General features: G+C 38.9%; 1 long non-coding RNA gene across 1 annotated transcript in view; it reads left to right on the forward strand.

Annotated features, from left to right (window-relative positions):
* The first annotated feature begins 4002 nt into the window (after positions 1-4002).
* Positions 4003-15252, forward strand: part of LOC130679817 (uncharacterized) — a 31365-nt gene continuing 20115 nt past the window's right edge. Inside the window, exons 1-2 of the long non-coding RNA XR_008992770.1 lie at positions 4003-4128; positions 7516-7597. This is a non-coding gene — a long non-coding RNA (uncharacterized LOC130679817). The remainder of the gene's footprint in view (positions 4129-7515; positions 7598-15252) is intronic.

The following is a 15252-nucleotide window of genomic DNA, read 5'->3' on the forward strand; positions in this document are numbered from 1 at the left end:
TTTAAAAATTTTTGATTCATCCTGGTTAGAGTACTGTATTAGGTTTTTTTTTTTTTCTGAGAGAGGTACTTGTGTAAACTTTTTGGGCTCCTGGGCATTTTCATATCTGAGAATGTCTTCGTGGATATTCTTGCATCATAATACTTCCCTTATAAATTCCACAGACACTGCCCCAGTGCCCTTTGCCAATTGGTGTTGTCAGGGAGACATCTAAAGTCAGTCTGTTTTGTGCATTTGTAAACAATTGGTAATTTCTGTTTGGTTTCTACAGAATTTTTTCCCCTTTATTTTTCAGTCTTGGCTCATTAACTCTATTTTGGATTTTGATACTGACACAAAGAACTGGCTTGTTTAAGTCCCAAAAAGTTCATTAGGGATTTATATACAAGACTATATGTGCAACAAGAATATTACCCAGCGGCACATTAGGCACATGAGCTGTCATGTTCAGGTGTGATGGCCTCACCAATGCTCAGCTGAACAGGTCCAACATGGTGCTTCAGGTAGGCATTGCTTCTGCAGTTGGCCTCTGGCTGGGGTGGTTTTCTGAGTCATGGTGAAACTGAAGTTTAAATTGAATCATTTTTCTAGAAAATGTTAACAGTCTTGGATTGGTCTTTTTGACTGCAATATTTCATTGAGTGATTGATAGAATTAATGCCAAGATTGAGAAGAGTAGTTTGCAGTGAAGTCTTGACTAATCAGAGAAGGAGGAACATCTGGCTTGGAATCCCTCCCTGTTCAAAATGAATACTTGAACGTTACAAGCAAAGAAACAGTTGAATATATGTGGCCAATATTGACAGTCGCAAAGTTTGGTCTAATTGCATGGCAGTAACTGAAAATTTTACTTTGAATATAACACTATTGTTTAATTGGTTTAGCTTGTATCTCAGGAAACTCCTTTAAAATCTTCATTCTAAAGTATTTCGTCAATTTCAAAAGAAATTTTTTAATTGTGCCTTTATTGTTTTTAATAGTTATCTCCTTGTTTCCCTCTCAGAAACACAAATATAATCCTTAAGAAATATCTTATTTGTATATTTCAAGTAATTACTGTCCTCTAATTAAAAAAAAAATCTCTCTTTCTCTTTCCCTTGCAATCTGGAGAATTCAAGTTTCTAATCCATATCACGGATTCCTTTTGTTGCTGTGTGTATTTTGCTTTTTATTGCCGAAAAGGCACATTTTAGTTCTGTCTTAGCCCTTTTGCGTTGCTATAACAAAATACACAGACCAGGTGGCTTATCAACAACAGAAATTTATTCTGAAGGATTGAAGTCCGAGATGAGCGTGCCAGCATCATTGAGTGATGACGGTCCTCCTCTGGATCAAAGACTTCCTATTGAATCCTCATTTGGCAAAAGAGGCACAGGAACTCTGTGGCATCTTCTAAGTGCTCATCCCATTCATGAGGGCTCCATCCTCAGGACCAAATCACCTCCCAAAGGTCCCATCTCCAAATACTATCATCTTTGGGGGTCAGGAATTCAACATGAATTTTGGGGGCAAACACAAGCATTCAAACCATAGCAGTTCTAATTTAATTTTGTTTCCCTATAGTTCCTGACTATCCCAAGCAATCTCTTTTTTTCACTTTTAATTTTCTTTTAATCTCAATTGGTTTTCATTGATTTTGGCTCCTTTTCCACAGAGGCAATGTATTTTGGCAATCTGCCAACAAAATAGGTTGGATATTTTGGATACCAAACAAGTCTGGAAATGATTGGTTCATGCATTATATGGTTTTAAAAGTTTAATCTTACTCTGAATCTTGAGGTAAAAGCTCTACGCAGGCTTTTAAATTCATACTTGAAACAAGAGAGAACTCTAGATTCAGGGCCCATCTGAATGGACTAGGATGAGTGGATTTCCTAGGTGTGAATCATAGTTTTCTTGGATGCTGGTGGGACTCCCCTCCGAGATCCACAGCTGGGGATCATGTGTATATCTTCCAACCACATTTCCAAGCTTTGGCATATGCATCTAGTTCCAGGGTGGCTCTGTGGGGCTGAGATGTGATTTTTTTCCCCCGTGGGTCTACTATCTTTCAACTTGATAGTCTGAGCAAATAAAATACATGAAAATGTGAAATATACTAATAACAAAATTTCTGTTTCTGTCTGAACTACAGCAGTTACAGAAAACTACTCCTCTAAGTGTCTCTCCCTTCTTTGTACCCTATTGAATCAAGGAGCAGCAGTTTCTGAATGGATGTAGAAGTAAATCCCGGTGGGCTGCATGTGGCCACCTCCTTTGGAAGAGGCTACTGCCTGGTGCTGTTGCTCATTTCAGAACTAATGGCTTAATAAAGTACTGAATTTTTTTCCCTGTCCATTAAGATATCTGTTCTACTAGTCCTTCAAATACAAGAAGGCTGTATTTACAACATTAAAAGTAGATAAATGCCATAAATGAAATCCAGTTTTTAGTATTCAGGGTGATTTTATTATTCCTGAGCTACCTTTTGGGTGATAATACTGTGTAAAGGCAATTTGTAACAATTACTAAATGATTTGATATAAGATTTGTTACCTGTGGAATGTGTTGTGTTTCCCCAATTCTTGCCTTCTCAAAGGAAAGAATTCAATCAAGAGAGTAGAGATTAAGAAAAGCAGTGAAGAATTTATTGGGTTAAAGAGAAACTACCCTCTTGAGACAGGAGAGGGGCTGTCTAAAGACTGAAGCAGCCCTGCTATTAGGATTAGGTTGGCTTTTATTTTTTCTTAAGGTGGCAGGAAGTGCTGCCCTGTATCTTAGGTCCTTTGATTGACAGGTTGGTTGACAACTCTTGGTTATATAAACTTTTTCTCTGTGCACAGGTACCTTAACCATTAAGTACCTTAAGCAAAGCCCACAGAGTGGTCAAAAAACACAATGCTAATTAGATTTGATGTTATTTTAATGAGGTGGGTTACTTTCAGACAAGGTATTCAGGCCTTGCACATGCCCTGTAATCAGGGAAGCCCCTGTGGCCCTGGGCGTCCTGATAAACTAGGTGTCCTTGACTGTGGAACTGGGAGCTGAGGAGGGCTTGGGGTTGGTCAAAGAGGAGTCTTCCTGGGTGATAGGCTGGCCGCTTTCTCCTGCTTATGTCTGACTACCTACCTGCTCTTAACAGATTCATTACTAGTAAGTTCATATTGCATTTCTAGACATTAAAAAATGGTGTAAGTTTTCATTTTCTAAGGCCCTGCCTTATGCTAAAGATCACAGTGTAAAATACTTTACCATTGTGGAAATTATAGTTTGTAAAGGATGTGAGGCTAAGAAATTCTTACACATAATGCACAGGAATTATAAACCCTGTTGGTAATTCTTATTGTGATCTAGACCCAACATTTGACTCTAGTATTTCAGGGGAGCTTAGAAAGCTGAAGGCAAAAAGATGACACATTAAGTGTATATTGTTTCTGCTTCTGTTGATACTCATATTGAATATCGTGTGATTTCAGTTTAATTGTAGTGATTGTGATGATAGCTATAATAGCTAACAATCAAATACAGTGTTTTTTCAAACCAGTTTTCATTTCTCATCCTAAATTTTCATCTCTGAGTTTAAAGCATCTATGTTGATTTTTGGTTTCAAAAAGAATTTAAAAAATTCCTCTCAGCTGTTTTAAACCATTAAAAATATCCTTTCCATGTTTTTTAAGAAAGACCTAAAACCATTCTGAGCTCAGAATAGGTCACGTGTTTAAGGCAGTAAATGAAGAACACATATCTGCATTAACCCTGCAGTAGTCATTATGTTTTAATAGAATCCATTACAGTTGCATATCTTTTTTTGTGTTTTCAACCATGAATATAATGTTTTACTGTTTGTTTGCAATCCAGTCTTCTTTTTGATATCAATAATCTACAATTACATGAGCAATATTATGTTTACTAGACTCCCCCCATCATCATGCAATCCAGTTTTGCATGTAAAATTATGTGTGCCAATTAATGGCAGGAATGTGGGCAAGAAGAAGTATGATGATAATCTGCGCCTGCCACCATCACTGCCGCCACATACTGAAGACCGTGCGAATCCTTCTTCCCCAGAAGCCTGCCTGCCTTCTCAAGGAACGAAGGAACAACAGATTTGCAGAATGGTCCCAGAGGGATGTACAGCCTGAGAAGCTGGTTTGTGGTTGTGCCTGTAATTGTATGATTGTATGTGGACAGCCACACACATTTGCCCTCCACTCAGACCCCTTTTAGTTCTTTTTAGCTCTGAGCTATTATGGCCATTATGGTCTTTACACACCTCCTTTGGATTCCACAATATTGTTTTGCATTATTATTTAACTGTTGGTGAGACAGGGCAGGGAAATGGGGCAAGAGTCATTTCATTGTATAATCTAGTTAACCTATGAAAAAGGCCGAATTTATTCTTTGACTTCATCTTTATGCTGTTCTTCCTCTTCTTCCAGCCCCTTAATCAAGCAACTTTGTAACCAGGACAGAAGATAGACCTCTGAGTGTAAATGAACTTACATGGATACAGAATGCCAAGATACAGACCCACACAGTCACCTAACCAACCCTATTCTTAAAACTTCAAAGGAATTATGAATCACCTGTAGGCCTCATGCCTTATGCTGACCCCTACCCATATGGTCCTATAAAACCCCAAACCCTAAACCCTTAAGTGCACCTCCTCTCTGAGGTCACCCACACTCCCATCTGAGTGTGTACTCTTACATCAAATAAACTTTCTTGTTTATTTATCAGTTTCACTTATCTTTAAACTCTTCCATTATAAAGACAAGAACTCTCCAACCTCTGCCTCTGGTGGTGGTAAATGTCTTTGTCATTTTGCTATTTTATTTGGCTTTCTAGTTTGTATGGAAAAGGAAAGCTTTTGGCCAGGATTCTCACCTCCCCTGATTCTAATATCACCCATTGTATACACATTGAGCCTATTTCCATGCCCTTTAGCAGTGAGCTGTTTATTGGCCTATAGAGCTGCCCTGAGTGAACTGTCAGTTATGGAAATATCAGCCAGGAAAAAGGCAGAGGGGAGCAGGAAGCAGAGGTGGCAGAGCGCCATGTGGGGAAGAGGGGAGGAAAGCCACAGAGTCCTGAATGGGGAGCAGGAGGCAGCAGAGACGGAGTCATAACTGGAGGCAGCACCTGAGAGCAGAGCTGAGCCTGGAGCCAGGCCAGAGGCTAAGAAGGGTAGATGAGTGTCTATGGCTCAACCTACTGCCAAGAGAATAAAGCTTGGTATGAGCCCCTTTTTACCCCCAACATGCCATTGTCATTACTCAGTCTCACCAAATTCATAGTGAACTTGCCTGGAGAGGGGAGCATAGTCTTAACCCGATCCTTTTCTCTCTACCTGTTTTAGTTTTAGACCAGTAGGGAACTGGAAATTGTCAGAACATAGACTCACTCCATTCAGTGCTCTGTGGCTCCCCCAAATCTTGGGGTGATAGGGTCTTAGTTCCCATGCCATGCAGATTCAAGCAGACACTGGATGCCACGTGACCATGGCTTGAGGAGTTGGCAAGGGGCTTGCCCTATGTCAAGCAGCAATTCAATGAAATTCCCTTTCCTCCCTCTGTTCTTCCTTGCTCTCTACTGTCTGCATAGACATTCACTTATACCCTCACTTTAATAAATTCCTTCCTCTACACTCGTCTGACCCGCTTGAGAATTCTTTCTCTATCAGAGTCAAGAATCCTCTCCCATCCATGTTTGAGGTTTCTCCTAATGCACAGGGAGAGACCTCCCCAGCTGCAGCTGCCGGGCAACATTTGGTGTATTACATTTTTGTCTTTTCAACTAGATTCCAGTTTCTTGAGGTCAGGGGCAGCATCTTATAAACTCTTTGCTTATTTCTCATATATCGGGCATTCAATACACATTTGTTCACTTAAACAGAACTGAATGCAGTTGACTGCATATAAAAGTGTTCATGCTTTCTCTGGGAATTAGAGTATTCAAATTCACTTTATTTTCTGGCTAAATGAGTATAAATCAAGGAATTATTTTGTTTCAAGCCTCATTAACTTTCCTGATTTAGTAACATATATCTAAAGAGTTCTTAATGAACAGAGAAACATTTGCTTTGATGTTAATCAGGATGCACATTTGAATGTACTAGTATAGGGAAAAGATAGAAGCATCTACCTCTGGATAATTATATGAATTTTCCCTTTTTTTCTTTTTTGACTTTTTGAACTTAAATTTTGGGCCTTCAAAACTTGTGCTTTTGTAATCAGAAGGAAAGTTAAAAGAAAAAATCTTTGCATGTCTGTATGTTCATTTGTAGGTAGGTGTGTGTTAGAAAAAGAATCAGACTTTTAAAACTAATATAGGGCAATAACAATGTCTCTGAATAAGGTTGTCATGGTTAATTGCTATTTTACTGAAACATGTACAGTAACTTGATACAATAATAAGTCAGTTTGTTCAACACTTAATTAACCAGAACCTTAATTGTATATTTATCATATGCATAATGCCCTTCTATATTTGTAACATTTTTCTCCAATCTCTATTTTGATATGTAGCAAGCTCCAACTTACATGATAAGTGAAGAGATGTGTTCTAGTGAATCAAATATCAGGGTTCAAAGAGATAATAGTAATTTTCAGTTGGTAAAAATCTAGAAAACAATATATTTTTATTGTTTGTGTACATACTGATGAACAATCAATCATCCAGAAAAATTCAAGTTCTGTACTTAAATACATATTAGTATTTAGCCTTTTCCCCCTTCTTCAAAAGCACAGTAGGATATTTGAGGAGTTATAAAGTGATAATATAGAAAGTCAATGGCAACAAAACTATTTTGATAACTATAATTCCAACTGTGCTGGGTGCCAGGGGAAAAGAGCTAAACAGGAGTCAAGCTCTGCTCTTGAGGACCTTGTCTGATTGGGGGACGGACACACACACACTGGGTTACAAATGTGGTCACTGCCCTGATCCAGAATGTAACCGTTAGCTGAGAAGCACCAGCTAGTCTTCCTCTATGTTTATACAAGGTCACTTTTATTGGACTCCACCTTCAGCCTTCAGAAGTTCTCATGAATGAGTGCTACATATTTAATAAGCATTTAGTATGCTTCCATTCTCTTTCTCATTTTGTTAAGTCCCTGTCCTTGGAGTCGAGGTCAGGTTTGAATCCTGGTTCCGCCTCTTACCAGCTGTATGAATTTGGGTAAGTCACTCAATTCAGGTAACCTCAGAGCCTGGTTAAGCCTGTTGCTTCATCTGGGAGGGACTGCAGTGAAGAGCAGCCGAGGTCATTCCCTCGGAGGAACTAGCGCCACCCCTGGCCAGGACCCAGTACTATGGGAGTGTACTTGTTGGGTCTCAGTTAGGACTCAAGGGTGAAGGAAGTACTTTTACATTTTCTATGACTCAGTCTCTGACTCCAGGCTCCCGTTTTTATGGGCCACCTATCCCCAGCAAAAAATTATTTTTATATGGGGACGAGAGGGGGCAGTCATCAGAGGAGTGTTCTTGGTCACTTTTCACACATGTGACTGCTCTTGTCTGTTTGATCTTTTTCAGGTCTGGAGGCTCTTTCAGCCTTCTCTGCCACACCAGCCCTGTGGGGGGTCTTTTGTGAGGTGACCCACTTCCCATCTTCCAGGTAAACCACATCTCTCTCTGACATCTCAGGGCCTATGAGGTGGGTCAGCAAGCTTGGTGCAGGTTCCAATGTTTCTCAGACCTCCCTAGAGCCTTCCTTTCCTTTTTCTCCCTCTAAATATTTTGTTTGCACCCATGGTAACTCTCTCCTTTTTTATTGTCTATGGATACTTCTTTATTCTAAGGGGTTAAGCTTTTGCAAAGCAAAGGCCAGTTCTGCTTTTCCCAAGCCAGTAAGTCCCTGGAGGTAATGAGGAGTCAACCAGTTACCTACTGAACAGTGGAAAGAGAAACGGAAGACACAAGGGAACAACAAAACCAAATAAATGTCTCAAAGTATTATCTAGCCACAGTAGTTTGGTAAAAGCATCAGAAAAGTAATACAAGTTAACACTTTACATAGCTCTGATGTGGTGGTTTTAAAAATATGTGCACAAATTCATTGATACTTCTACTTTTGAGAGGTAGAACTCAATTTCCCTCTAGAATACTCTCTCTGTTTTTCTCTTTCTGTCTGTTTCTTTCTTCTCTCTCTCTCTCTCTCCTTTGTATCTCATGCTCTGGGGGAAACCAGCTTCCACATTGTGAGCTGTCCTGTGGAGAGGCCCCCTGGAGAGGAACTGAGGGAGTCCTTGGGCCAGTAGTCCACGAGGAACCTGGGGCCTGTCAGTAATGATGGAAGTGAGGTTAGAAGAAGATCCTTCAGCTGCATTGGAGCTGTAAGATGGCTGGAACCCTGTCTGACTACAAACTCATGAGAGATCACCCAATTACATGTCTTTACAAGCAAGTTGGAACCATATGTGACAATTTAACCACAATACAATTTTAATGAATAATTTACAATAATAGTAGAAAGGAAGTTATTTCCATCTCAGTTGTATCAAAGAGGCCATTTTCATGGCAACATACTGAAAAAAAATCCCAGTATGAAAATATGTTTAAGTGGAAGGAAAGAACATTGTGGACAGTTTTAACTTTCTATAAACCTGGTTTAAATGAGACACCTGCATTACTCTGCCTAGGATCAATAGCAGAGTGTGTGGTATGTGAGGAGCCCTATCCATTAAAACCGTATCTTTTTGTAGTTAACATTATTGTAATACTGGTCTAGAGTTACTAAATTTGCTTTTCTCTCTATTCTGATGTTTATAATGTACAACATAATTGCTGTAACTTTGAAGCAATTTAAACAATGCTTTGTTAGAAAAATTACCCTTCTAAGTGTGGTTTACAGAGGAATGTACTGGTAAAAGTAGTCATGGCGATCTCTGTTGTCATAGCAACTTGCAGTTTAAGCATAACCCAGCATGCTGAAGTAATGGGATACTAGAGAAATGTTGGCAATGTTGGAATACAGAAAGAAATATGCTACCATTGACATGCAGTAACCCTGACATAGCATTTATAATAAGCATTTATTTATTTATTTATTTATTCCCTATCTTTTTTTCTTTTTTCATTTTTTATTTAGGTATTATTGATATACACTCTTATGAAGATTTCACATGAAAACACAATGTGGTTACTACACTTACCCATATAATCAAGTCCCCACCAGTACCCCAATGCAGTCACTGTCCATCAGTGTAGTAAGATGCCACAGATTCACTGTTTGCCTTCTCTGGGCTACACTGTTTTCCCTGTGATCCCCCACACCATGTGTACTAAACATAATACCCCTCAATCCCCTTCTCCCTCCCTCCCTCCCCACCCGCCCTCCCACACTCCTCCCCTTTGGTAACCACTAGTTCCTTCTTGGAGTCTCTGAGTCTGCTGCTATTTTGTTCCTTCAGTTTTGCTTCATTGTTATACTTCACAAATAAGGGAAATCATTTGGCACTTGTCTTTCTCTGACTGGCTTATTTCACTGAGCATAATGTCCTCCAGCTCCATCCATGTTGTTGCAAATGGTAGGATTTGTTTCTTATGGCTGAATAGTATTCCATTGTGTATACGTACTACATCTTTATCCATTCATCTACTGGTGGACACTTAGGTTGCTTCTGTATCTTGGCTATTGTAAATAGTGCTGCAATAAACATAGGGGTGCATATGCCTTTTTGAGTCTGAGAAGTTGTGTTCTTTGGGTAAATTCCAAGGAGCGGGATTTCTGGGTCAAATGGTATTTCTATTTTTAGTTTTTTGAGGAACCTCCATATTGCTTTCCACAATGGTTGAAGTAGCTTACATTCCCACCAGCAGTGTAGGAGGGTTCTGCTTTCTTTGCATCCTCACCAGCATTTACTGTTCTTGGTCTTCTCGATGCTGGCCATCCTTACTGGTGTGAGGTGATATCTCATTTTGGTTTTAATTTGCATTTCCCTGATGATTAGTGATGTGGAGCATCTTTTCATGTGTCTGTTGACCATCTGAATTTCTTCTTCAGAGAACTGTCTCTTCTTATTTTCTGCCTATTTTTTAATTGGGTTATTTTCTTTTTAGGTGTTGAGGTGTGTGAGTTCTTTATATATTTTGGGTGTTAACTCCTTGTCTGATATGTCATTTACAAATATATTCTCCCATACTGTAGGATGCCTTTTTGTTCTGTTGATGATGTCCTTTGCCGTACAGAAACTTTTTAGTTTGATGTAGTCCCATGTGTTCATTTTTGCTTTTGTTTCCCTTTCTTGAGGAGATGGACTCAAGAAGAAGTTGCTTATGCTTATATTCAGGAGATTTTTGCCTATGTCGTCTTCTAAGACTTTTATGGTTTCATGACTTACATTCATGTCTTTGATCCATTTTGAGTTTACTTTTGTGTATGGGGTTAAACAATAATCCAGTTTCATTCTCTTGTATGTAGCTGTCCAGTTTTGCCAACACCAGCTGTTGAAGAGGCTATTATTTCCCCATTGTATGTCCATGGCTCCTTTATCGTATATTAATTGACCATATATGGTTGGGTTTATATCAGGGCTCTCTAGTCTGCTCCATTGGTCTGTGGTTCTGTTCTTGTGCCAGTACCATATTGTCTTGATTACTGTAGCTTTGTAGTAGAGTTTGAAGTTGGGGAGCATAATTCCCCCAACTTTATTCTTCCTTCTCAGGATTGTTTTGGCTATTTGGGGTCTTTTGTGGTTCCATATGAATTTTAGAATGATTTTCTCTAGTTCATTGAAGAATGCTGTTGATATTTTGATAGGAATTGCATTGAATCTGTAGATTGCTTTAAGCAGGATGGCCACTTGGACAATATTAATTCTTCCTATCCATGAGCATGGATGTGTTTCCATTTATTGGTATCTTCTTTAATTTCTCTCATGAGTGTCTTGTAGTTTTCAGAGTATAGGTCTTTCACTTCCTTGGTTAGGTTTATTCCTAGGTATTTTACTCTTTTTGATGCAACTGTGAATGGAATTGTTTTCCTGATTTCTCTTTCTGCTAGTTCATCTTTAGTGTATAGGAATGCAACAGATTTCTGTGTATCAATTTTGTATCCTGCAACTTTGCTGAATTCAGATATTAGATCTAGTAGTTTTGGAATGGATTCTTTCAGGTTTTTATGTACAATATTGTGTCATCTGCAAAAAGGGACAGTTTAATTTCTTCCTTGCCAATCTGGATGCCTTTTATTTCTTTGTGTTGTCTGATTGCCATGGCTAGGGCCTCCTGTACTATGTTGAATAGAAGTGAGGAGAGTGGACATCCTTGTTCCCAATCTTAAAGGAAAAGCTTTCAACTTCTCTCTGTTAAGCATAATGTTGGCTGTGGTTTTGTCATATATGGCCCTTATTATTTTGAAGTACTTGCCCTCTATAGTCATTTTGTTGAGAGTTTTTATCATGAATGGATGTTGAATTTTTTCAAATGCTTTTTCAGCATCTCTGGAGAAGATCCTGTGGTTTTTGTCCTTCTTTTTGTTGATGTGGTGGATGATGTTGATGGATTTTTGAATGTCATACCTCCTTGCATCCCTGTAATAAATCCTACTTGATCATGATGGCTGATCTTTTTGATGTATTTTTGAATTCAGTTTGCTAATATTTTGTTGAGTGTTTTTGCATCTATGTTCATCAGGGATATTGGTCTGTAATTTTCTTTTTTTGTGATGTCTTTTCCTGATTTTGGTATTAGGGTGATGCTGGCCTCATAGAATGAGTTTGGAAGTATCCCCTCTTCTTCTTCTACTCTTTGGAAAACTTTAAGGAGAATAGGTATTAGGTCTTCCCTAAATGTTTGATAAAATTCAGCAGTGAAGCCATCTGCTCCAGGGGTTTTGTTCTTAGGTAGGTTTTTGATTACCAGTTCAATTCATTGCTGGTAATTGGTCTGTTCAGACTTGCTGTTTCTTTCAGAGTCAGCATTGGAAGGTTGTATTTTTCTAGAAAGTTGTCCATTTCTTCTAGGTTTTCCAGCTTGTTGGCATATAATTTTTCATAGTATTCTCTAATAATTCTTTGTATTTCTATGGTGTCCTTAGTGATGTTTCCTTTCTCATTTCTGATTCTGTTTATGTGTGTAGACTCTCTTTTTTTCTTGATAAGTCTGGCTAGGAGTTTATCTATTTTGTTTATTTTCTCAAAGAACCAGCACAGGCTTTCATTGATTCTTTCTATTGTTTTATTCTTCTTGACTTTATTTATTTCTGCTCTAATCTTTGTTATGTCCCTCTTTCTACTGACTTTGGGCCTCATTTGTTCTTTTTCTAGTTCCATTAATTGGGAGTTTAGAGTATTCATATGGGATTGTTCTTCTTTCCTGAGGTAGGCCTGTATTGCAATATACTTTCCTCTCAGCATTGCCTTCACTGCATCTCACAGATTTTGTGGTGTTGAATTATTGTTGTCATTTGTCTCCATATATTGCTTGATCTCTGTTTTTATTTAGTCATTGATCCATTGGTTATTTAGGAGAATGTTGTGAAGCCTCCATGTGTTTGTGGGATTTTTCATTTTCTTTGCATAATTTATTTCTAGTTTCATACCTTTGTGGTCTGAGAAACTGGTTGGTACAATTTCAATCTTTTTGAATTTACTGAGGCTCTTTTTGTGGTCTAGTATGTGATCTATTCTTGAAAATGTTCCATGTGCACTTGAGAAGAATATGTATTCTGCTGCTTTTGGGTGTAGAATTCTGTAGATGTCTGTTAGGTCCATCTGTTCTAATGTGTTGTTCAGTGCCTCTGTGTCTTTTCTTATTTTCTGTCTGGTGGATCTGTCCTTCACAGTAGGTGGAGTGTTGAAGTCTCCTAGAATGAATGCATTGCATTCTATTTCCCCTTTTAATTCAGTTAGTATTTGTTTCACATATGTAGGTGCTCCTGTGTTGGGAGCATAGATATTTATAATGGTTATATCTTCTTTTGGACTGAGCCCTTTATCATTATATAATGTTCTTCTTTGTCTCTTGTGACTTTCTTAGTTTTGAAGTCTATTTTGTCTGATACAAGTACTGCAACTCCTTCTTTTTTCTCCATATTAGTTGCATGAAATATCTTTTCCATTCCTTCACTTTTAGTCTGTGTATGTCTTTGAGTTTAAAGTGAGTCTCTTGTAGGTAGTATATAGATGGGTCTTGTTTTTTTTATTCATTCATTTACTCTATGTCTTTTGATTGGTGTGTTCAGTCCACTTACATTTAGTGTGATTATCAATAGGTATGTACTTATTGCCATTGCAGGCTTTAGATTCGTGGTTACCAAAATTTCAAGGTTAACTTCCTTTCTATCCAAGAGTCTAACTTAACTCACTTAATACACTATTTCAAACATAATCTAAAGGTTCTTTTTTTCTCTTCCTCCATTCTTTATATATATATCATATTCTGTGCTCTTTGTCTATCCCTTGATTGATTTTGGGGATAGTTGATTTAATATTTCATTTGCCTAGTAATTAACTGTTCTGCTTTCTTTACTGTGGTTTTATTACCTCTGATGACAGCTATTAAACCTTAGGAACACTTGCATCTATAGCAGTCCCTCCAAAATACACTGTAGAGATGGTTTGTGGAAGGTAAATTCTCTCAGCTTTTGCTTATCTGGAAATTGTTTAATCCCTCCTTTAAATTTAAATGATAATCTTGTCAGATAAAGTAATCTTGGTTCAATGTCATTCTGATTTATTACATTAAATACATCATGCCACTCCCTTCTGGCCTGTAAGGTTTCTGCTGAGAAGTCTGATGATAGCCTGATGTATGTGATCTTATTTCTCTCTTTGGCTGCTTTTAATAGTGTGTCCTTATCCTTGATCTTTGTCATTTTTATTACTATATGTCTTGGTATTGTCATCCTTGGGTCCCTTGTGTTGGGAGATCTGTGCACCTCCATGGCCTGAGAGACTATCTCCTCCCCAGATTGGGGAAGTTTTCAACAATTACTTCCTCAAAGACACTTTCTATCCCTTTTCTCTCTTCTTCTTCTTCTTCTGGCACCCCTATAATGCAAATATTTTTCCGTTTGGATTGGTCACCCAGTTCTCTCAATATTCTTTCATTCTTAGAGATCCTTTTTTCTCTCTGTGCATCAGCTTCTTTGTATTCCTCTTGTATAAAGTCTATTTCATTTATTGTCTCCTCCACCATATCTAATTTGCTTTTAATAGCCTCCATTGTGCTCTTCAATGGTTGGATCTCTGACCAGAATTAATTCCTGAGTTCTTGAATATTTTTCTGTACCTCTATTAGAGTGTTAATGATTTTTATTTTGAAATCCCTTTCAGGAAGATTCATGAGGTTGATTTCATTTGAATCTTTCTCAGGTGTTGTATTCATAATTTTACTTTGAACCAGGTTTCTTTGGCATTTCATATTTGTATATGTTGCCCTCTAGTGCCCAGAGGCTCTACTCTCTGGAACTGCTCAGCCCCTGAAGCAATGTTAGGGGTCACAGGGGAGTGGTATTGGTGACTGGGGGGAGGAAAGAGCTGTTTCCTGCTTCCTGGCTGCTCTGCCTGCCTCCCCTGCCAGAACCAGTGGGCCGAGCATACAGGTATAAGCCTCTATGCTTTGCATTTGTCATTGCTGTAGATGGGGCTTCCCTCTGGGTGGCATAATGCCAGGGTAGGGCTTGCCGGTTTGTGAGCCAGGTGGCGCTGGCTGGGAGAAAGCCTCAGTAGGCTGCGTATCACAGACGGGGACCTTCGAGCTGTGTAGCCAGCCAGGGACCTGGAGTGCCTGAAGATCGAGAAAGTTCCCAACCTGCTGGGCAGAGTGCACCTAGACAATTGTGTCTACCTGTCCTTTCTCCTGAGCAGTAAGCTCTGTGCAATCCTTGCCCCTTTAGCAGCCTTCTTGCTGTTAGGAAGTCTCTCAGACTTCCCACCTTTCTTTTGTCCTAGAACAACCATATATAGATCCCTGCTTTCCAGAAACAACTAGAGTCTCAGTCTCTCCAGGTATTCTGCATGTCTTAGCTTTCCAACCCCTTAATCATGAGAGTGCCATGAAAGCACCATGAAATGTAGGTTTGTGCTCCCAGAGCAGATCTCTGAAGTTAGGTATTCAGCAGCCCCAGGCCTCCACTCCCTCCCCACTCCATTTCTCTTCCTCCTGCTGCTGAACTGGGGTGTGGGGAAGGGCTTGGGTCCCGTTGGGCCACAGCTTTGGTACATTACCCTTTTCTCTCTGTGTATGCAGTTTGGCGCAGCCCTCTTTCCTGTTGCTCTTTCAGGATCAGTTGTATTAATTATGTTTTTGTATTATATGTTATTTTAG

Source organism: Manis pentadactyla, chromosome 12 (genome assembly GCF_030020395.1).
Source record: "Manis pentadactyla isolate mManPen7 chromosome 12, mManPen7.hap1, whole genome shotgun sequence".
Classification (NCBI taxonomy): Eukaryota; Metazoa; Chordata; class Mammalia; order Pholidota; family Manidae; genus Manis; species Manis pentadactyla.